This window comes from Podarcis tiliguerta, assembly GCF_965153285.1.
Source record: "Podarcis tiliguerta genome assembly, chromosome: 7".
NCBI classification, from domain to species: Eukaryota; Metazoa; Chordata; class Lepidosauria; order Squamata; family Lacertidae; genus Podarcis; species Podarcis tiliguerta.
Genome location: NC_139540.1, coordinates 70,025,118 through 70,049,908, shown reverse-complemented (window position 1 = coordinate 70,049,908; position 24,791 = coordinate 70,025,118). Strand labels below are relative to the sequence as shown.

The window sequence follows — 24,791 nt, the reverse complement described above, 5'->3', positions numbered from 1 at the left end:
CACGCTCTCCCTCTGCCTGCGCGCTCCCTGATCCCGATGCCTTGGACTCCTCCCCCCTACTGCACTCTGGGGGGGAAGCTGGTCCGGATTTCCAGCTGTTACTCTCTGAGTCCCCTCTGGCCCCTTCTTCCCGAGGTGTCCCCCTTGCCCTGACCATGGGGGCCCCTTTCTGTGAATCCTCCGAGTCACTGGAGAGACTCAGAGACCTCGGACTACTGTCGCCGCTGACATTTCCTTCCGACTCCTCCCCCTCGCTCTCCGTTTCTTCCCTCTCCTGTGACTCTGCTCCTGAACCCCTGACAACATGTTTTTTTCTTTAAAAGTTAAGCTAAAAAGGGGGGGGCCTTATACATGGATAGTGCATAGTGCAAATTTCTTAAATTTGAGTCTCCCAAAATATACATGGAGCGTCTTATATACAGAAAAATACATTATATAAAAACATAATAAAACATTAAATGAGAAATGCTTCAAACCATAGAACCACCTCTTTTGCCAGGCTTGAATGCACTCCTCTGCCTGGTTATATGGCAGATTCTTTTCCTCTGCAGCAGCCTGTTTTCTGCTGGTTTTTAAAAGCCAAGAGAGCGTTTGTTCTTTTTGGGTAAAGGGATTTGCAAAACATCTCCGGTTGGCAAGATGGTATCAACAGTTCAGAATATGCCTAAGCACTTGCAGGGTTTTGTGGGGGAATGGCAGGCTGTGCACTGCGTGGTGCTTTTGCACACATTTGCAGGCGCTCATATGGGTGCGCACTAAGACAAGATGCATCCAACCCACGGAGATTTAACACTGAGAGTCCCTGGAGAAGCAAGTCAGCTGGATTCTGGATCAGAACGCTACCAACTAACACGAAACATTGAAAGCCACCTTTCGAAGAAAAGAGGAGCAGGGAGATCAAGATTTTGCCAGAGATAGGAGCTGCTCAACAGGGATAGTCCCTGGTCAACAGGGATGGTTGGAACACATGCAACAGTTCTATTTGAAAGACAGATACAATATATTGATGCTGAGACAGTAACTGCACATGTTGCCAATATACATCTGAACAGAATCCAATATGAGGGAATTAAAGAGAGCAGGCAGCTGCCTGGTGGGGCACACCAGAAGGAACACCGCCTTACCTGGAAATGCCAGGGATGGAGCCTGAGACCTTTTGCAAGCAGAGTGGATGCTCTCCCACTGACTCACAGCCCCTTCCCGTCATGCCAGCAGCAGCTCTGGTGCTGTTTCTCACAAGGCCAGCTCCTGATGCAAACCGGGGCTTCGCTCGAGTCATGGCAGGGATTGTGAGGCTGCACTGTCAAGGGCTGTCAGCACAATCAGGCCATGTGCAGGTCAGAGGGAAGATGCAAGACTGAAATGCAGTTAAGTTCCTTCTTTACAGGGTCCTGCGCTTTTGGATCCTCATGCTGTCCCGCCAACCCAACACCACTTTGTGAGGCTGGGACGAGTGGTATCAAAGGGCTTGTGGCTGTTGTCCTTCTCACTAGTAAGTTTAAAAAATGATTGATAACCCAGGGTTATTAAAGCACGACAGTACTTTTTCAGGGGCTGGGGGAAGTGGCTGGTGGAGCTTCTTGTGGGCCCCGGACCTTTTGCACCTTGCCCCGGGCGCAGGAACTGATTCTACACCACTGCTTACAAACTTCACAGGAGAGGCCGAACCCATACATTGCAACCAGGCCTTGAATTTCAGCATATGGAGAACATAAAGACTTTGTAGGTGTGTGTAAAATGTGAAGGCTTTGCACCAAAATCCAAGTAGACTCAGTACCCTTTCACAAAAATAATTGATTGCTCAATTATTTGGTATACACTTGGTATGCATTAGCAAACAAGGAAGCTGAACTGCTGATTAATTGTGCGGCATTGTCTCAATTGTGCAGCTGCCAATTGTGGCCAAGAAAAGCAACCTGATGCCTCATGGATTATACAGAATGAAAGGTCAGCCCTTAACACAAACAGCAGGAGGCAAATGAGCAGCCAGTCACAAGCTTGTAGGTGGGCTGGAAATTCTTCTGATTTGTTGGGGTAACAGGTAAATATTTCTTTAGGCCTTATGCATTCCATATTTCCCATACAGCATCTTCCCCTCGAAGAAAGATCACTGCGCTGGCAGTTTGCCAATTCATTTACAAGTCACCAATTCAAAGCTGGATTTCCTTCACATATTCCTCTAGCAGAGGCCATATATAATGTTAATCAAAGAACAAGTGGGAAATGCAACAAAGAATATGGTGTGCTGCTGTTCACTATCAGCCAGGCCCACCCCCGTAACAGTCCATTCCATTCCAGGTGGCACTGTGGTCTAAACCACTGAGCCTCTTGGGCTTGCCGATCGGAAGGTTGATGACTCGAATCCCCATGACGGGGTGAGCTCCAGTTGCTCTGTCCCAGCTCCTGCCAACCTAGCAGTTCAAAAGCACACCACTGCATGTACATAAACACATACTGCTGTGGCTGGAAGGTAAAATGCATTTCTGTGCGCTCTTGTTTCTGTCACGATGTTCTGTTGCACCACTAGAAGCAGTTTAGTCCTGCTGACCACATGACCTGGAAAGCTCTGTGGACAAACACCAGCTCACTTGGCCTAAAAGCGAGATGAGCACTGCAACCCCATAGTCACCTTTGACTGGACTTAACTGTCATGGGGTCTTTTACCTTTACCTATTCCATTCCCCCCTTGTTCATGATGACCCATCACTCTGCATGGCACCACCACCAAACGACCCATCAGCATTCTGTGTCTATAAATTGTGTTCAATTCTTAGTGGGTTTTTGAGGGGTTCACTGCATTTTGGGTTACCCCTTGAACATTCTTTCATATTTCCACAAACCTTGGGGTTTCTGAGTTTGTCTATACTGGTGCTGTGACAAAAAACAAACAAAAACCTCCCACATTTGTTTCTTTGACCATTATTCATCAGTAAATGAGGCAATTTGCATTCAAAAATGATCAAGGTGTGTGGGGGAAATGGTGAACTTCTCATTGGTGGGGTGCTTACCTAACTTTTGTGGTGTTCTGAGTTTGTACCTCAATATGTGGTTTATTGTTTCCCCTCTACCCAAACAAAAGTTTGCTACTGCTTGAAGCAGGTGCATTGCTGTCCGCAGCGCTAAGGTTAAGTCAGGTAAAGCAGCAATGCTGCCTCTTCCTGAAAATTTTGGAGAACCCTTTTCCTCCCCACTTTTTTTTTTGGGGGGGGGAGTTTTTATTTCACCCTGCTCTAGCCTACTCAATGCATTGTCACAAAAGACATTTCCACCACAGCTCTAATTTTACCCGCTTTCTCTGGCTTTCGAAAGCCATCGTTGTTTGCTATTGATTTGTCACTTTTTCATGTTTGCTTTAAGGTGCCCTGAAGTTTTTTGTTTGTTTGTTTTCTAAGGTGGGGTATAAAGAGTTGAAATAAAAAATAAATAACTAGTGCACTACTCCAGCCTTCTCTCTCTCTCCCTCCCTCCTTTCTGTGCATGTGTGTGTGTGCACATATGCACACACACTGTATCCTGCAGTTTGAGCTATGTTATTACCAATGCAGTTAAAAACTGCTAATCCAGGCATGAATTGTTCTAAGGAGTGCTTTTCTTCAAAACAAGCATATATCTTCCGACTTGAACTATCCATTGTCATCTCCTTAGACATGAGATGCTACAGGCTTACTATGTCAGAGAGGCAATTTCTGCCTAACACAGCATCGTACTCCCGTCACCAAGAAAGACTGCTATAGAAATCCTTTGTGCACTCTTTGTGCCTTCGTGTCTTTTCACCAGCACCTGGAGAAGTACTTTTGCGAGACAATTGACTGTTCAACATAGGGCCTTGTTTTGCAATTGCCCAAGAACTGCTTTAGCAACAGTCATAATGGGAAAACTTGAAAATGAACAGCAGACAGATTTGAAAGAATGAAAGTGCCTGCACAGAAGAAAAGAAGGGAGATACTAACCTGGGGAACATAACAAGGGTCAAGGGTCAACAAGGGTAGCTACTCGCCTACAGGAATATATTAAAAGTGCCTCTGAACACATGCAGAGTCGTCTTTTTGCCAAACAGGCTTCATCTGCCCTTCCATTCCCACACAAAGAAGGTCTTAAAGGGCAGTTGTTGTTTCTTCCCCCTAATTCTGAATCCCCGAACTTCTTGTCAGAAATTGAGTACAGTAGTACCTCGGGTTACAAACGCTTTGGGCTACAAACACTTCGGGTTACAAACTCCGCTAACCCGGAAGTAGTACCTCGGGTTGAGAACTTTGTCCCAGGATGAGAACGGAAATCACGCGCTGGGGGCGGGAGGCCTCAATAGTGAAAGCGCACCTCACGTTAAGAACGGTTTTGGGTTAAGAACAGACCTCTGGATCGAATTAAGTTCGTAACCCGAGGTACCACTGTAATTCTTCCACTTCCCTTGCAAGTATTCAAAACTAGAGAACACTGGACTCGCCCACAAAAAAACCCCAGTCCTAATTCTTCCCCCACTCCACCAGCTCTGATCCAGCTGCTCTTTGCAGTTCACAGACATTTCCCACAACTCTCTGGCTCTCTTGCTGCAGGCAGAGTCTTCGTTCTGTGCCAGAGCACATTGTAGTTGAAATATGTTTCCCTCCTAAAAGCCTTCTAGGTTAAATACAAATTAAATGCTTTTATAACAGCTAGTCCCCTAGAGATGCATGGAAAGGGAGAGTGGAACAAGGATGAGGCAGAGAAGGGACATCAGGACAGGACAGAGTGGAACCCATCAATAGTAGTGGCAGTGAGAGGGCAGACCCAGATATTTGGGTGCTTGCCAGGAGACTTGAAATCAGGGACTGAGGCTTGGAATTTCTGGGTGGAAGGCAGATAACTGGAAACCTATTAATTCATTGTAATTTCTGTCCTGTTCTTCCTTTTGAAGGAGACCAGACCGCCATACAATAAAAAATAGTACAGTGGTGCCTCGCAAGACGAAAAGAATCCGTTCCGCGAGTCTCTTCGTCTTGCGGTTTTTTTCGTCTTGCGAAGCAAGCCCATTAGCGGATTAGCGCGATTAGCGCTATTAGCGGTTTAGCGGCTATTAGCGGCTATTAAGGGATTAGCAGCTATTAAGGGATTAGCGGATTAGCTGCTAAAAGGCTATTAGCGGTTTAGTGGATCAGCTGATAAGCGGCTTAGATCAGCTGTTAAGCGGCTTAGAGAACAGCTGTTAAGCGGCTTAGGGGCTGGGGAAAAAGGGGGGGAGGGAGAAAACCCCCGCAGAACTCGCAAGACATTTTCGTCTTGTGAAGCAAGCCCATAGCAAATTCATTTTGCGAAGCACCTCCAAAACAGAAAACCCTTTCGTCTAGCGGGTTTTCCATCTTACGAGGCATTTGTCTTGCGGGGCACCACTGTAAAGGAAAAAGAGAGGGGGGAAAAACTTGTACAGTACAAATAGGGAATGTAGTGGCCAAAATATCTAGGACTCAAAAGGCTGATTAAAAACAAAAAGTTGTAACCAAGCTAAGCAATGAAAGCAACCCCCAAAAGCCACAATGTCACCTTACAAATACCTTAGGGACAGGGAGAAGGGCCTCTGTGGAAGATTTTGATTCTCAAGAAGAATTGAATGAAGAAAGGTGGTATTTGGGGAAACCTGAAGCCATTTCTGTGAACCGCCCTGAGACCCCCCCCCCAGGTATAGGGCAGTATATAAATTCAATTAATAATAAATAATATTTTTGGGTTTTATAGGCCAAAACCAGCACTTTGAGAATTGCACCTGGGAACAAATAGATAGCCAGTGTAGTCAGTATAAAACAGATAGGGTTTGTGATGTGAGCCCTACATTTTACCCCTGCTAGTTCTTGGATTTAAAGGGATCTTGCCCAACATTGTGAAATAATTTCTTACAGGACATCAGCAAAAAGTTCCACCCCACTTCCATGGGAGATGTGCTTCCTAGCGTGCAGTTCTGGGTGAGGGGTACATTATTCTCCAACACCATTCTCTCTCATAGAAAAATCTGCAGTCACCTTATATCTAGTTAATCCTATGCATATGTTGATTCCATGTAACATTTCAATATTGTGGAACTATGGCTTATATTTCATTGCTAATTGGAATTAGTTTTGTGACATTTATTGTTTTCGTAACATGTTTTGAACATTTGGGAAGGTGAAAACCTAAAAACAGCATTTGGGAGTAAACAGAGAAAACCTTCAGATTTCATAAGGCACATTACCAAATTCATTATGCCAATGGAAGTTTCCAGTAAATCAGCACTGTTTTTGCCATTAACAGTGAGCTAATGATCACCTCTGTTTTCCTCGTCTCTTATTTAGGCAACAGTCTTTGAGTTTTTCCCTTTACACTGCAACCCTTTTACAATGAGGCAATAACATGAAATCCATTTGTAATGGCCCTTAAAGCTCCAACTAGGTACTCAGACAAAGTGATACACTTACAGTCATACACTCTGAACATTATAATGCCATTACGAATGCTACCAGTCTTATTTCTGGATGCATTGCCAACTATTGACATTTGTTGTAATCACGCATCCATGTTAAAATCACAGAGAGAGAGAGAGAGAGCGCTGGGGGTGGGCGAAATTCACACTTCTCGCTACTTTTGTTTAAACATGGGATGTCATCTGTGCACAGGTTTTTGCAATCTGTTCACATCTGAAAAAAAAAGTTTCTGGCGTATGGACTAGATACTCTGCTCTTTTCTCTGCATTTGGTTTTAGTAGCAGAAGACAACAGCGAGCCACAGCCATTTGAAACTGTATTTCGCACCCCCCTTCCTTCACAAATTGTCAAAACAGCATCCAATCTTGCAGGTTTGGTTAATCATAACAGTGCTTCATCACTAGGGTTACAGTGGAACTTCAGTTTTCAAATGTAATCCGTTCCAGAAGACCATTTGACTTCCGAAACCAAAAACTGAAAGTGGAAGCCTCAATACAATAGCGAAACTCAAAACGGAAGCCGCGTGGCACGTTCAGCTTCTGAAAATCATTCAAAAACCAAAGCAGTTATTTCCCGGTTTTCGGCATTCGGGTTCCGAAACTTTCGTCAACGGAAACATTTGAGAACTGAGGTTCCACTGTACTACAAAATAATCTCTTCCCTGAACTTTCCTCCTTGTGGTTAGAGAAGAAGTTCTGAAGTTCAGTATGATCTCCTTTTTCTTTTCACTTTTGATGATGAGCTATGAACTTTATCTATGAAGGACATTCTGGTCCATGGTAACACTTAGATAGAATGATGGGTGAGTTATACTTACAGAATAAGGCAGGGGACCTGTGGACTTCCTGATGCTGTTCAACTCCCATCAGCCTTAGTCAGCATGGCCCAATGGCCAAGGATGATTGGAGTTGAGCAACATCTGGTGGTCCACCCCTCCATCTTCTGATACAGAAGGAACTTAAATGCACGTCATAGGTTGCCTGTAAAAGCTTGGCAGGAGGGGTACGGAAACTTGTTGGGACATCTTTATTGTCACCATCCAGTTCTGAACTTCTTGCTCTGCTCTTGAACTCCTGAATTATAACTCCTGAGCCCTGAGCCTGCTGTCAATTCAATACACCTTTTTCCTCAAAGGTCTCTTGCTTACTCATAAGTAAGAACGTCTGTCTGCATGTGTTGGGCAGGAGCCAGGAGCGGGTCGCAGGCACTAATCTCTTATTGCGGCAATTGGAATAGACAAGAATTATCATCTATGTGGCATCTTTCTTAAAAATAAAAATCCTATCTCTTCCATCCCCTATCCCGTTTGTGCCTTGACTGCTTGATTACAACCCACATTTTATTTAGTGTTTGTTTAGCATCAATATGGGGGCGCGGGTGGCGCTGTGGGTTAAAGCCTCAGTGCCTAGGGCTTGCCGATTGAAAGGTCGGTGGTTCGAATCCCCGCGGTGGGGTGCGCTCCCGCTGTTCGGTCCCAGCGCCTGCCAACCTAGCAGTTCGAAAGCACTCCCGGGTGCAAGTAGATAAATAGGGACCGCTTACTAGCGGGAAGGTAAACGGTGTTTCCGTGTGCTGCGCTGGCTCGCTAGAGCAGTGATGTCACACTGGCCACGTGACCCGGAAGTGTCTCCGGACAGCGCTGGCCCCCGGCCTCTTGAGTGAGATGGGCGCACAACCCTAGAGTCTGGCAAGACTGGCCCGTACGGGCAGGGGTACCTTTACCTTTACCTTTAGCATCAATAACTGAAGGGCATCTGCACACTTTCAGAGATGTCTGAAAGGCCACTGTGGAGGTTTTTAAGCAGAGGCTGGATGGCCACCTGTCATGGATGCTTTAGTTGAGATTCTTACATTGCAGGGGCATAGACTAGATGACCCTTGTGTGCCCTCCCAAATCTACAATTCTATGATTCTATATTCTTTAAGAAAACAGTTTATGAAATTATTAAAACACATCAAAACAAAGGAAACAAAGCAAACAGTTATAAGGAATACTAAAACAACACCATCTTATGATCAAGAGCAGAGTTCCTAATGCATAAGTGCCCATTTGACAACAAGTTCCTGTAATTCAGAACTCCAAAACCAGGGGAGGCATTCAGATGATAATTAGTCTGGAAGCATCCCTAGATGATAGGAACTTTATAAATAGCAATTAATGCTACTATGTGCACAGGTGAAGCTATTAAAGAATATTCTATTTTGGTAATAACTTATTGCTGTAATTAAAAGAGAAACATCTATAGGGTAAAAAAAGTCATATGCTTTTTAATATAACCCCCCCCCCCTTACTGGCATGTTTAATTATATTTCATATATTTATCCATTTCCTCCCCTCCCATTTCAGTATGATACATTTTCAGTAGGAAGCTGCTATCTTTTTAATTGTGTACAGGGCACCCAAACACCCACACCCATATATATATGGGAAAGCTGTTAGCAAACTGGATATATATGAAAAATATCCAGTTTGTTAACAGTTTTCCTTTCTGTGATGCATCTCCGAATGACTGTTGCTAAGTAATCCTTTTTGTCCTAAAGACAAGGGAAGTGATGTGAGATATATATATATATGCATAAAGTAGGTTTTAACTTGGAGAGATTTTTTTTTTTTTCCAAAAGTCTAGTGGTACTGTTTCTAAAAGTCCTCAAGTGGTTTTACTCTTCAACAAAATATAGCGCTATAGTGAAGGAAGTACATTACTATTACTATTTTATAGTCTAGTAATAGTAGGATGAGTAACAGCAGTAGTAAAATGTGCCTCCCACTTTTCCCCAAATAGACCTGTACCCAAAGTTCATTAAAAACTGTTTCCTTACAAGGAAGAATAAAAATAAAAAGACAGGTGCAATGGATTAGTGCAGCAAACATTAATGTGCAGCTTTGTTGCAATGTGAAAAGATGTTAAACAAATGGAAGATGTGCGCTTGCTGACATTCATGAGTTTGATCCGCTAAATCAAACCACATTTCCTACAGTGGATATAGAAACAACATGTTGAATCCCTATTCAGATTAATTAATTCACATGATGTATGAAATGACTGAGAGATTAATCTGCCTTCAATACATTATCCATAACGGTGGTCAAATTAATTCATTGAAACTTTTGACCACCATTACAGATAATTGATTTAGGAGGCATTAACCTGCTGAACACTATGTCTCATTGACATTGCTCATAAGGAAGAAGGTTGCTCCAGAGAAATCCAGTCACTTCAAACCATTATTGATGCCTGTTCATATTTTTGCTAGAATTAGTTCTACAGGTATTATGTTCTGTTCTCATATTGGATTGCAAAGCTGTGGCAGTGATGTATTATACAGAAATGCCAAAATGACATTGGATTGATAATTGCAATGTACAGTGTTCTCCTATAAAATGCAAAACAATGCATTTGGATTTCTGTGGGGATGAAACGAGTTCTGGAGTCATGTAACACTGTGGGAACAGACACAAATCTGAAATGAAATATTGGAAGCATCAATGAACCACAGAAAAAGAATAGCTGAGATTGAGTTATATATCTGATTAGATGTTATGATGTCCCAAATTTACAGCACAAACACATGCATTTCTACTCAGTAGTTCTACTGAGTTCAAAGAGGCTTACTCGCAGGTAAGTGAGTATTAAGCTAACAGCCTTAAGTTTCATCACATTAACTGAAGGTGCGCATTTTATATATTCATCTCAGTTTGTGGCTCCGAAAGTTAAGATTAGTACTGATATATAGCAGTATTAATTACATTTCACAGTAAATTAATTAAGTTAGATCAACTACAGCATTAATGACATGTTTATTCTACCATACCGCTTCTCAAGCAGAATACATGCTTGCTCTGTCTCACCAGCTTCTGTATCAGAACCAAATAAAACCTTCCCACGTCAGGAGAAATTAATTGCTAGTCCTACCTTCTCTGGTCTCACAGAGAGGCAGCATATTTCTCCACCTCCAGTCAGCACATTTCCCCCTCTGCAGAGGCGGCAGACCAAGAAGGTGGTCTGCCTTCAGAGGCTGATGAATCCAGTGGATTTCCAGATATCTCTGGGGGATTTTTTTGGCTGATATGACTGGTGCACCAGTCAAAGCCCTGGCTTACCTCTGGAACATCCGAGCAGCTCAGACCATTGACAGGATCATCCCTGGGTGCCCTCTCCTACTTTGTGCAGCCTGTTTGGCTCCCTGGTGACACAGGTGGCACTGTGGTATAAACCACTGAGCCCCTTAGGCTTGCCGATCAGAAGGTCGGTGGTTTGAATCTGTGTGATGGGGTGAGCTCCTGTTACTCTGTCCCAGCTCCTGCCAACCTAGCAGTTCGAAAGCATGCTAGTGCAAGTAGAGAAATAGGTACTGCTGTGGCAGGAAGGTAAACAGCATTTCCATGCATTCTGGTTTCTGTCACAGTACTCTGTTGCACCAGCAGCCGTTTAGTCATGCTGGCCACTTTTTTACCTTATACCCCAGAGCTTCTGGCAAGGAAACAAGATGAGAGATGAACTGTTAAGTCCTGTTATCCTGGATAGTAAGGCCATGGTGCTGGGATCGGTCCAGGTGACTACATCACTCTTGCCCCTCTTGACTGACACAGAGTAGCAGGAAGGGGACAGCTGGCTGGGCCAGGGAAGAGATTGATGCCTCCTTATGAGTAGCGGCGGCTCCTGCCTGCTTGAAGGAGGCAGCAGTACAACCGCTTCTCAAGAAACCCTTCCTGAATTCAGAAAATCTAAGTAGCCACCAGTTGCAAATCTCTTCTTCTTGGGCAAGGTTCTTGAGCAGGTGTTCATGAACCGGATCCAGGTCCTCTTGGAGGAAACTGGTTTTCTAGATCCATTTCAATTGAGGTTTTGGCCCAGTAACTTCTTTGGATGCCCAGTTTGATGACCAGTCAGGAGAGAGTTAGGGAAAATGTGTCCTTGTTAATTCTCCTCAGTCCCTCAGCAGCTTTTAATACCGTTGACCATGGTATCCTTCTAAAGCAACCGTCTGTGTTGGAGGCAGGTGGCACCAATTTGCGGTGGTTGCAGACCCACTTGGATAGTCATTTCCAGAGGGTGCTGCTTGTGGAGTGCTCTTTGGTCCTGTGGAGCCTTCTAAGTAGAGTTTCTCAAGGTTCGATTTTATTGAACTGTTTCAACATCTGCATGAAACTGCTGGGTGGAGGAAGGCCGCTCGCACACAGAGCTGTAAATTGTGGACTATGTCCCCTCTACAGTGGAATAAGTGGGCATCCATTTTTTGGAAGAAAATAGAGGTGTGTCCAGTTACACGTTAAGAGTGGGACTGAACATGGAAGCTGTGTCAGTTCGCATTTCTTAGTGCAGAAAGTATTGATCTCAAGTGTAAAGATCTTTCCTATTCTTTCCTATTCTGATTAATACAAGAAACTACTAGAGGCACCTCTGTGTGAGAGAAGCAGAGGCAGAAGGGTTAATGATTGTTTGGGTTATACCTTCTGGGAAGCTGCTTTGAAATAGTTCTCTTATCTCTATTCTGCAGAGTCATGCTGACTAGAAATAGAGGCCAAAAGGAGCCCGGGGTCTTACTTTTCTCTTTCTCTCTCTTCCTTCTGGTGTGGTGTTTCTGTACATAGGATGTTTAGTGCTAAGGTTTAGTCTTATTATGAGTTAAGTTTATAAATGCTGCAGCTGGATTTTTGTGTGGACTGAGCCAATCCTGATTGTATTGGATTTGATAACCATTACACTACATTTGCCTTCAGCACAAGTAAAGCTGTGCTGAATGAAGTACTATTGCCTCTGGTCTATTTTTGGTAACTCTGCAATGTGCTTAAGATTTTCCTCCACATGTATGACAACATATGACAAGCTGTTACTGTTGAACCCAATGTATGGGCAGGAGTCGACCCCTTCTCACTTTACCCTTGATGCAGCCTATTGATCTATTAGGCTACATCTCTCTGGGGTCCTTTCTTTTCTTAGCCTCCTTATCTAAGATCCTTTCACTGGAAATGCCAACTATTGGACCAGGGACTTTGCGCGCACATGCGCACAAATGTGCTCTATCGGGGAGCGAGGCTCTCTCCCCACACACACCTCAAGAGACATTCAGTAAATAGAGCCTAAACTGACTGCTTCCCTTCATTTTTTTATGCCACCCACTTTACATTTCAGAGGGAATGGCTAATCTGTAGCTGAAGAGATAGCATGGAATTGCCAGCCCTGTGAAGGAATGGTCAAACTGCCTTCATTTCTTCTCCCAAACTTCAATACGTATAATAGCCTTCAGCTCTCCTATTTAGACATAAAAGTCAATAAATATGACTACGGCTAATACAGTAATTCTGTACAGCACAAATCTATAATGTAGCCACTGACTCATACTGAAAAAAGAAAAAAAGAAAATAACTGGCACACTGAAGGTATATGGAGACATGTCCGCGACTTTAATTATAGCTTTGATTTAAAGAAGTTAATGGAGTTGGCAATAGACTTCAGTTCTAATAAGTTTGAAGCATGGACCTATAACTTTTCCTAAGGCCAATTCTGGCTGTATGTAAGACACTACAAGAATAAAAATGATTACTGCACCATCTATGAGTTCCTATGACATAAATTGTAATGGGCAAAAACAGAGACTGCAGCCTGAATCCCAAAAGCCTCTTCAGTTGGCACAGAAGAAAGGAAAGGGGTGCATGTGATGGTGGTGGTGGGGAGAATAGAAGGAGAAGGAAGTAAGTGTTTGTGTTCAGCTCTTTCCTTCTCTGAAGCTGCAGTGCTGATTTGAGAAGATGTGCCGCTCTGAGCAATAATCAAATACTGCACCTTGAACATGGTGCGCACTAAACAGCAAGCAGATTTCTCTCCCCCCTCCCCTGACACATGCATGCACACAAACACAAAGAAATGAAGCTTTGACTTAATCAAAGGGTTGGATAAATCCTGTCATCCCTTAAATGGTCTTAAGGCCTAAAAGAAAGAATGTTTCAGGAGTTTCTCTAAAGCATCCGATGTGTTTATAGTACATAGCAAAGCTGCTCGGTTGTACGATGGGGTTAATGTGACCAGATCTACAGAACGACAAAGCTCGTGCACCCTGTCAATATGAGGAAATTTCTGCAGGCACAACTGTTCTCCCTCCTGTATGACGAGCTGTCAAATTGTCCTCTCCTACAAAACGATTAAAGGTATGGGAGCCTCTTCCCCCAGCATATCCAGACATTCTAAAAGGCATTATGTAAATCCTGTGGAATTTCAGAAACCTAAAAGGGCTCAAGGGACGATTTGGAAAGCTTGGCAGACAAGTGATCCAAAGCTTATCAGACACCCTCTCTTGGGGTAGTATCACAGGTTTTTGCCTCTGCACTGAGGCAGCAGCAGCTATGTTGTTGCTGTGGTAAGAATTCACTTCTACAGCACCTTGTTCTAGCCCAGGTGAGGGAACAACTTTAAATATGCAGGCTACCTGCCCACAGACTGTCTCACCAGAGCGGTGCATGCTCTAGTTATCTCCCGCTTGGACTACTGCAATGCGCTCAACGTGGGGCTGCCTTTGAAGGTGACCCAGAAACTACAACTAATCCAGATTGCAGCAGCTAGACTGGTGACTGGGAGTGGCTGCCGAGACCATATAACACCAGTCCTGAAAGACCTACATTGGCTCCCAGTACGTTTCTGAGCACAATTCAAAGTGTTGGCACTGACCTTTAAAGCCATAAATGGCCTCGGCCCCTGAAGGAGCATCTCCACCCCCATCGTTCAGGCCGGACACTGAGGTCCAGCTCTGAGGGCCTTCTGGCGGTTCCGTCACTGAGAGAAGTGAGGTTACAGGGAACCAGGCAGAGCGTCTTCTTGGTAGTGGCGCCCACCCTGTGGAATGCCCTCCCATAAGATGTCAAGGGAATAAACAAATATCTGACTTTTAGAAGACACCTGAAGGCAACCCTGTTTAGGGTTTTTAATGTTTGATGTTTCATCATGTTTTTAATATTCTGTTGGGAGCCGCCCAGGGCAGCTGGGGAAACACAATCAGATGGGTGGGGTATAAATAATAAGAGAACCAACAGTCTTAGCATCCTGTAGGAACCTGGTTTATTAGAGCTACTGCAATAGGGCAGCCTTCCCTAGCAGCTGCTATGCTGCTAGTTAGAAGGGTTGCCCTTAGGTACATCAGAACAAAGCTTATATAGGTTACTAATACACAGCACACAAAGAGTAATCAAAACATCTTTAAATGGTCAAACCAATAGTTCATTTAGTTCAGGATAATTTACACCGACTGCAATTGGCTCTCCAGGATTCCTATCCAGGTTCTTGCCCAGTCGTACCTGAAGATGTTGGGGACTGAAGTATAACACTGAATTATGGCCCTTCCCTGATTACAGCTTTCAAAGAACTGCAGTGTTGGAAGGGACCCCAAGGGTCTTCTAGACCAACCCCCTGCAATGCATCCTCTGTGTAAACAGATATATTTACTTACTTGGAGAAAATCACATTAAAAAAAACAAAACTCTCAGCAAAGAACATCTGGTGAAGGGAAAAGAAATCCCAAGAGTTTTCTTGAATGTTTTTGATCTATTTCTCATTTTACTTATAGCTCTCGTCCTTGGGAAGAAGGATAAAAAGTTTAAAAACTTCATAAAATTTATGCTTCGTACCATGTTAACCTTTTAAGTATGATGTGTTTTGATAGGCCAACCATCTTTTCCCTTTTATCTTTCGCTGGTTTCAAGCATTGTAAAAGCAAAGTACATGAGTGGGCACCCATTAATACAAAGAATACTGAAAAGGTCAGTATAGCTTTATAGAACAGGATTTTCACCTGCTGATCTATCTGTCTCTCTCTCTCTCTCTGCAGGTGTCTGTGTATTTCTGTATATATTTCAAAACCTTGCCTGTAATGATAGTAAATGGAAGAAAAACAAGCTTTTGTGCATGTAAGAGTGTAGTTGGGGCCAGTTCTCTGCAATCTGGACCAGCAGTCAGATTTGTGTGTGTGTAAAGCTAGCACTTTTGCATCGTTGCTAGAATTTGTTTTTAGTAAAATATAAATACAAGCACATTCTTTAGCTGTGCAACTTATACAACGCTCTGAAAAGCTCAGCCTAAACTCTGTTCGTGCTTTGTGGGCTGGCCTACACTGAACACCTGGGCTCCCTTGCATCCTGGCTAATATATAATAAACCTTTTAATTTATTTTCTTTAATTTTCTTTATGCATTCTTGTATGCATTGCTGGAGAATTGCGTTGCAAAATTCAAAGGTTAGTTTTGCTTTGTCTCTTTCATTATTTTAGGAAGTGCAAATTAGGCAGGTTTGCCTTTAAATATAAATACAAACTGAATCTAATCCCCCCCCCCTTCTCAACTGAAAGATAAGTCCCATTGAGTTCCATGCAATTGCATGGGATTGCAGCCTTAGCTACAAAACATACCTTTGTTTCTTTGCGAATATGAAGACAGGAGAAGCTGAGTTTGAAATTTCAGTAATCAACACTGTACAAGAGAGGTCAGGTGCCCCACATTTGGATTTTATTGCTTCCCCGACCCTTGTCCTTGAGGCAGCATGTTGTAGCTGCTTCACAAGTGCATCCTATGTCCATTGAGATAAAACAACCAAAAAATGCAGTAGCCCTGCCCTTGATGGCGCTAACAATAAGGCACTGTCAGTTCAGCTTGTTAATTTGCAGTCCTTGCCAAGAACACATTTTGTATACAATTGTGGGTGCCACTGAACTTAAGTTCATGGCACCCAGGGATGCACAGAAAGTGGTGTAAATGGCAGGTGAAAGGTGTTTCTACAAAGCTTCAGAATAACCAAGGAAACAAAGTTCTCTTGAGAAACATTTATGGGGAAAAAAAACCTTCAAATGGAATTGTGGCATTTCATTATCAATCTTGTCAGATACTCACAATGAAGACCCTAGCAAGGAATTGCTCTGCTATGAATTTTGTCCTGAAATGGATAAAAACACTACCAGGATAAAGTTGCTGTTTCCATCGGTTATCGGTGAAGGATAGCTCAACTTTAGGTCGAGTTGAGATTTTCCGGAATATCCCACTTACTTGATTTAGATGGAACCAGAAGGTGATGAAGCCAGTTCAGGTTTTTATAGGACTCATGATTTGGTAATTACAAACTGCAACCTTGGGGGACATATCCAGTATTTACTCTGGGAAGAGGTGGCCAAACTTAAGATAAATTCATTTGTTTGCTACCCATGGCCTCTTCCTGAAAGGCATACAACAGTACACAAGATCTCTGCTTCTTCTAATGTGCTGGGAAATCATTCTGAGCTGCCCTATTTTTCTTTACTGCAATTTCCTTCTGTTCCTTTTAGTTTCCCAGAGGTTGATGAGGAGAAAAATTGGACTTAATTAACGAGCCTATTGCATTTTACTTTGAATGCTTAGCTGCTATTGTAATTAAGGGGCTTTGATGGTATCAGCAGCTGTCCCGTTTCCTTTGATGGCCTCAGCCATTTGGCACAACGGCAGGATATCGGGAGAGGGAAAGTATGAGGGATGTAAGCCACTTTAATGCCAGCTTGTTCCAGCTCACCCCTGAAAGAGAACTCTCTTGCCAACTCCCCTGAAGAGCCATTTCAGTCTGGGACCATAGCTTCCAGCCTAATCCAGAGAGATGGAGAGGTTCCCTGGCTGAGGACCAAGCTGGAAGAACATCCACAAACTCAGTGCAAAGGCCTAGCCTAACTTTCGATAATGGTGGGTGAATACAGACAGCCACTTACCCAGTACTAACACTGTGAAGGACATACTGAATCAGTGGGGACCTAGTTTCCTCTCTGAAAATGATCCAAGGAGAGAGAAAACATCAGTGAAATTCTCAGGGCGGGTGGAGGGGCATAGGATTTTTCTCATAGTTGCCTTGCTTTTGCAGTGGCTGGAGTGTTTGTCAGTGTCTTCCCGTCAATTTTTGAAATCATCTCACCAGTGATATGCACTGTTTAGTCTCCCTGGGTGCTTCCGTTATAAAGTAGCTCCTCCCATGGGGATTTTCAGACCAGGAAGCACAGGCACCTGGAGCGGCTGAATAAAAACACACACGCCACCCTTTACTATGTTTCAGCAACCAGGTAACCTCAAAACCTCACCCCAATGGAAAAGTCCTAAGAATGCAGCATTGGGGGGGGGGGCCTTTGGATAAATTTGAGGGCGCAAAGCACTACCCACAATAAATACAATCATCAAATCACAGAAATTCTGCTTAAAAATCTCCAAGGAAGGGAGAGTCCACAACCTCCCGAGGGAGAGCGCCATTGGTTCAAGTCTGACATGATCCTGTTCAGATGCATCTTCAGGAGTTACTGTGGGAGCTGCTACCCTGCAGAATGGGTGCAGACATTGGAACAACAATGGTAGACCAATAGGATGAGTGTTATCCAACCTTTCAGAGTCTCTGCCGCCTTTCAGAAAGAAAAGACAGCTCCGCTTTGTGTATTGAGATTCCCACATCCAGCCTAATTACCAGGATTGGGGAATGCAGTGTTAAGAAGCGAAAGGGAGCAAGAGAAAGAAGGGAGTTGATAGAAAGAAAATGAGTGGCACCCTGCCCCACCCACTTTTGGCTTTGGCCCTGCTCATCACCAATGTTTGCCCTACCAATTAGTGGCATGTGCTCTCTAAGAGACTTCCTTGTGGGAAATTGTTGTTGCTGCTGCTGTTGTTGTTATATCCCACCCACCTGACTGGGTTGACCCAGCCACTCTGAGCAGGTTCCAACATATATAAAAACATAGTAAAACATTAAAAAAAAACTCCCTATACAGTGCTGCCTTCAGCTGTCTAAAGGTTGTAGAGTAAGGTTACCAGATTTTTTTCAATGAATCCAGGGACACTTTTCAACTTCCTACTAAATAGATGGATTTTGTCAGGGGACTCATTTGTAAATCTGGAGACTGTCCCTGGTAAACGGGGACACCTGGTAACCTTATTGTAGAGATGCTGTATCTCCTTGACAGCTGATGAGAGGGTGTTCCACAGGGCAGGTGCTACTACTGAGAAGGCCCTCTGCTGGGTTCCCTGTGACATCACTTCTCACAGTGAGGGGAAAGTGCCAGAAGGCCCTTGGTGCTGTACCTCAGTGTCCCGGCTGAACAATTTGGGTGGGGACGCTCCTTCAGGTATACTGGGCCGAGGCCGTTTAGGGCTTTAATGGTCAGCATCAACACTTTGAATTGTGCTCAGAAACATACTGGGAGCCAATGTAGGTCTTTCAGGACTGGTGTTATATGCAGGAATGCAATCCTTGACTTTAAAATAAGGTTCGCCATTCCCTGCTCTGACATTTTTCCAGTAGCAATGGTAGGTTGGGGTGGAAACACAGATGCTTTCCATACAGAAGATGTATGGTTCAATCCATTATTTTTATTGTTTGTTTGTTTATATAATAATAATAATAATAATAATAATAATAATAATAATAATGGTTCAATCCATGGCATCTTCAGTTAAAAGTATCAGGTCATAGGTGATAGTAAAGGCACCTGCCTGGTTCAGGACTTTAAGAGTCTGAATTCACCTACTTTACTGACAGAGACAAAGACAGAATTACCTACGGTAACCATTTCTAATGATTATATAATCCTTTTAATCCTACTGCTCTTCATTCGAGAAGCGAAGACTGATGCTAGACTGATAAAAATAATTTTATCATTGGCCAGTAATAACTGTACCAGATTGTCAAAATGCTTTTACAAAGTGAGACTTTCCTCCTATCATTCCGGAACAGCCACTCTCAGGGAACATGCTGATGGGAAGGAGTGAAGATAATAGTCAGCCATAGAGTTTAATTTATCAGCAAAACATTTGATTTCTCAAGCGTGCTTTTAACATACCTCATTAATTCATTTAATTTCTCCCTCTTAACACTGAGAAGTTACTTAATAACGTTAGCTGATGTTGTCTTAATGTAAGTAAGGAATGTGTACCTCCGATTCGTAAGTCCCCCTGCCCAACCACAAACATTCAGAAATTCAACAGGAAAGGCTTTCTCCTTTCTGCTTCAACTCCATGGCTGGAAAAAAGCAGCATCTGTTGGTATCATGCCTGTCATGCAGCTAAGATGGCTGACAGTTTGGGGGGGGGCAGTGAAAACCCTACTTGTTTTAGGCTTTCTTGTAACAGGGAATTGATTTGAGAGGGCAATGCTGTTCACTTGATGCAAAAAAGACTACATAAAATACACAGGGAATTTTATTAATCCTAAAAAAAAAAGCTGCATAAATCCCAATGCACCTGGGACTGCGGAGGCCTTCTTCAAAAGAATGACTTGGGAGGGGGAGATCAAATACTTATATTAAAACTAGAAACGAGTGAGTTTATCAAACTTCCCCTTAGATTAATTTGGAGATTATCTGAGATATTCTATCCCACCCCCCTCTTTCAGAGGCTAAGTCATGATGAATGCAAGCAACCTTACCCTCAAAGTATCTTGCATATGCAGCACAGCAAGTTACTGAGATTAAGCCCAATATACTGATTCTGCATTTGAAATCCTGTTCTGTTTGGCCGAAGAGGTGAAGACATACATGTATTGCATTGTACCAGTATATCTTCACCTCTGCAGTTAATAGCAGCTTTGGGATGGGGTGGGGGTTTGTTGTTTTGTATTGGGGGCCCAAATACAACTTTCTTTCTTTTCTTTATAAATGCATTTATTTGGTTTTTCAAATTAACGTTTACACTCACGCGAGTGGTGCTGTGGTCTAAACCACAGAGTCTAGGGCTTGCCAATCAGAAGGTCGGTGGTTCAAATCTCCGCAACGGGGTGAGCTCCCGTTGCTCGGTCCCTGCTCCTGCCAACCTAGCAGTTCAAAAGCACCTCAAAGTGCAAGTACTACTCTGGCAGGAAGGTAAACGGTGTTTCCTTGAGCTGCTTTGGTTTCGCCAGAAGCGGCTTAGTCATGCTGGCAACGTGACCCGGAAGCTGTCTGAGGACAAACGCTGGCTCCCTTGGCCTACAGAGCGAGATGAGCATGCGACCCCAGAGTCATTTGCGACTGGACCTAACAGTCAGGGGTATACCTTTACCTTTACATCTAACATACATCATAAAATCAAGATTACAAAGAATCTCCTGGACTTTGCTCCTCCTCTTTGGTGGGTCCTATTAGTCATTTCCTCCTGCGTCTTTGATAATAATCCAAATCTTGTACATCTCCATTACCTCCAAAATTCACCATTAAACTACAAGTGTTATTCCAATCCTACTTACGATTTTAACTGTTTGCAATGATTTTTAAGATAAATTAACACACACAACCCCATTCCTTATTAAAATTCTGGTCTTCCTGGTTTCTTTCCTTTCCTTTCCTTTCCTTTTTTTTCCCTTTCCTTTTTTGCAATTTAAGCTTTATTGATTTTACATATTGAATCCATTCACCACAAAAAAAGAAACAAAACACATCAAGTACACAGAAAATGTTACATATAAAATAAAGCTCTTCCATATGTTGAGACTTCTGTCTTCCTCAGTATGGGTCCTTCATTTCCTTGTTGACTGCATATTATCTATAATCTTTGTAGCAGATAACATTGCAGAAGTTAATCAAAGCATGTCAAAGATTTCATGTGAACAATGTTCTTCTTGATTTCTGATTCTTCCGGTCACTTTTGCCATTTTGGCATAATCCATCAACTTAATCTGCCATTCTTCTCTGGTCAGGACCAAATACAACTTTATGGTAATTTAAGCAAATAACGCAGGGAACTCCAGTCGTGGAAATTCCAAGTCAAGTCTACATTTTCTCACAGTTTAGCAGTTCACACATTCGACCAAAGGAGGACTAGGTAAGAGTGATTTGTCCAAATTCACAACACGACCTTGCAGATGTCAATCCTGTAACCAGATCTGCATATTTCAGCCCACCTCTCTAACCCTTGAAGCCGCACAGTATAATAAAACACCATAACTGAAGCTGCATCTTTATGCAGACCTTTCTCTGTTGCTTTGCTTGCTGCTTCTCCTCTATCTCTACATCTCTCCATCTTTCTGCCATTCTAACGCTTCACAAGGCCATTTAAATAGTCTGTCCTCCTGTTTTGGCTCTCCTCCCAGAGCCAAGATGATCAAGGGTCCGGAAACCAAGCCTTGTGAGGAGCAGTTGAAGGAGCTGGGTATGTTTAACCAGGGGAAGAGGAGACCTTGAGATATAATAGCCATCTTCAAATATCTTAAGGGCTGTCACATGGAAGAAGGAACAAGCTTGTTTTCTCCTGCTCTGGAGGACAGGAGATGAACCAATGGTTTCAAGTTACAGGAAGGGGATTCTCACTTAACATCAGGAAAAATCTTTCAGACAGTAAGAGCTGTTTGACAGTGGAACGGTCTCCCTTGGGAGGTTGTGGACTCTCTTAGGTTGTGGAGGTTTCAAAGCAGAGGTTGGGTGACCATCCGTCATGGATGCTTTAGCTGATATTCCTACATTGCAGGGTGTTATGTACTGAGCTGAATCCTAGAACAATAGGATCCAGAATGCAGCAGTCTGATTGGTCCGCAGGAGCCACCCAATCCAGCTCCAGGTGGAAGTGAATCCGCAACCTGATTGGCGTACAGGAGCAGCCCGCAATTAGCCAATCACGCGGGGGCCATTGTGTAAATAATGTATATATAGCTACTGCCACCTGCCACACTGCTGCATTGCATCATGCATCCAGGCTTCAGCTTCGGGACCCAAGGAACTCAGAATGGCAACCAACAGCAGCTTCTCGCCATTCAACCCAGCATCAGGAGACCGGAAGGATACGCCACGCATTTCAGCTTCCTCCTAGAAGCTAAAGAGGTCACCAACGACGGCAAGAAGAAGTCGACATACTTCAGCATCTGTGGAGAGGAGACATTCAAAATCGCCTGGGCTCTCCTTGCACCTGAAGACGTTGCTACCGTTTCTTACGAAACAATAATGGAAAGGCTGAAGGGGCACTTCTCACCGCAGCCCTCAGTGGTAGCTTGCCAAAATGCCTTCTACGCAAAGCGGCAAGCCCCCGGGGAAACCATAACTGGATTTGTGACCTCCCTCAGCGAAGCCGCCCAGCTCTGCAACTTCCCACGGGCTCCCTGACACCCTCGTCTTGGAAAACAGAACTGCATTTACGTCAGAGGAATTCCAGACCTTCACAGTGCAGAACGCCAACCGCCACATCTGCTCGGCACCATTCCACCCCGCCACCAATGGCCAAGCAGAGCACATGGTGCAGACCACCAAGCACACTCTCTGCCGCATGACACAAGGGGACTGGGAGTACCGCCTCGCCGCATCCTTCTAGCACAACACAGCATCCCCAGCACAACGACTGGCCAGAGCCCAGGTGAACTACTAATAGGGGGTTAGACTTAGATGAGCCTTGGGGTCCCTTTCAACTCTTCAATTCTATGATTCTGAATCGGCCACAACTGTGGTCTCTTGTCTCTTTTAAGTGACATCAGTAGCTCACAGCCAGCCCATTCAGCCCTCCATCAGTGGAGAACAGGATGGCCTGGCTATCCCTGGCAAGTTCTCATGGGTTTTGTGTGCCAAATATTTATTGTGCGTTACCTCAGTAAACGGCGTTTCCGTGTGCTGCTCTGGTTCGCCAGAAGCGGCTTAGTCATGCTGGCCACATGACCCGGAAGCTGCCTGTGGACAAACACCAGCTCCCTCGGCCAATAAAGCGAGATGAGCGCCGCAACCCCAGAGTCGGTCACGACTGGACCTAATGGTAAGGGGTCCCTGTACCTTTACTTACCTCAGTAATATTTACAGTACTATCATGCTCCTATTGCACTTTAAGGGGGTAAGGCCAAAGGGCCACCTTGTGGGGCCACCTTTGGAGGTGACCCGGAAACTACAATTCATCCAGAATGCGGCAGCTCGACTGGTGACTGGGAGCAGCTGCAGAGACCATATAACACTGGTCCTGAAAGACCTACAGTGGCTCCCAGTACGTTTCCGAGCACAATTCAGAGTGTTGGTGCTGACCTTTAAAGCCCTAAACAGCCTCAGCCCTGCATCTCCACGGCCATCATTCAGGCCAGACACTGAGGTCCAGCTCTGAGGGCCTTCTGGTGGTTCCCTCCCCGTGAGAAGTGAAGTTACAGGGAACCAGGCAGAGGGCCTTCTTGGTAGTGGCACCCGCCCTGTGGAAGGCCCTCCTATCAGATGTCAAGGAAATAAACAACTACTTGACTTTTAGAAGACACCTGAAGGCAGCCCTGTTTAGGAAAGTTTTTGATTTTTGACGTTTTATCGTGTTTTTAACATTCTGTTGGGAGCCGCCCAGGGCAGCTGGGGAAAGCCAGCCAGATGGGCAGGGTATAAATAATAAATTATTATTATTATTCTTACTTGCAAGTTTATAGCACAGGTAATACTTGAACCAGGGACACCATGGTTTCTTTCCAGTTCCGTCTGTTAGCCGCTGTAATACATAAGCCACAGTGGCCTGCTATGCCGCTCTGTATTAGCATCAGAATATCTGACAGGAAGACGGTGTTTTCTTGTTTGAGCTGTAGCTATCTATAAAGGTGCACCATCAGCACGAGCAGCATTTGCAAAGGTAAGACTCATTTTGTTCTCTCTCAGCACCCAGCTTTTATCATTGTGAGCCTGCATGCACACACACTCAGGAAGTAGCTTCTATTCAAGATGGGTATGAAGCATGAGGGGATTTAGTCAGCTATCATTCCAAGAAGTAAAAGCAGTAGGATTTCATGTTTATGTATTGGAAATGTGTGTTCGAGAAAGACTGTTAGCTGAACATAATGTATTCCCGCTGACTGTGCAAGCCTGCAAATTTGAATTGTAGCCTTTTTGAGAACACACAGAAATAGATGCATTTGCATTTCTAGAATTCCTGTCATTTCTAATTCACTGTTTGCCTCTGGGCCTATATTAATTAGGGAGCAAATCCAAAGGCTAGAGACAGGGAACCGTATTTTACTAACAAAACACAGGTATTAAATATAAACTATATAAACTAACATTTTAATTAAATATAGTCTCTTGAACGTTAAAGCCACCTAATGCATGCTGAACTCAAGCCACTGAAAATAATCACCCCAGATGAACATCACAGTTTTTTCACCTAGGAACATCTGAGTTTAGTTGAGAGCCTGCAGTTTATGGTAACAACATAGTCATTAGCGAAGGGTAAGCATTTGCAATCTGAAGAGTTTCAAAGCTTTCAACAATGCTGTTTCAGAATAACTCAGCCCATTCTGAGTGACTACCACCAGATTGCATTTTCTACCAGCTCCCTTGTCCTAAACAAGAAATTTTTTTTTGAAGCTAGGGGAAGATTCGCTAGAGGTAGCATAGAAAACATTGTCTTCCTTCTCCCAAACAGGAAATGATGCTCTTGAGCAGTTACAAACCTACACACACAAAAAGGGTAAAGGGACCCCTG

General features: G+C 43.8%; 1 protein-coding gene and 1 long non-coding RNA gene across 2 annotated transcripts in view; one reads left to right on the top strand and one right to left on the bottom strand.

Moving 5' to 3' along the window:
* CDH10 (cadherin 10) overlaps nt 1–24,791 on the bottom strand; it is a 376,032-nt gene that overhangs the window by 238,776 nt on the left and 112,465 nt on the right. The gene's annotated exons all lie outside the window — the stretch shown is intronic.
* Nucleotides 1,703–4,029, top strand: LOC310681644. Its single transcript, XR_014513438.1, has 3 exons — nt 1,703–1,726; nt 1,890–2,041; nt 3,646–4,029. It is a non-coding gene; the product is annotated as an uncharacterized lncRNA (long non-coding RNA).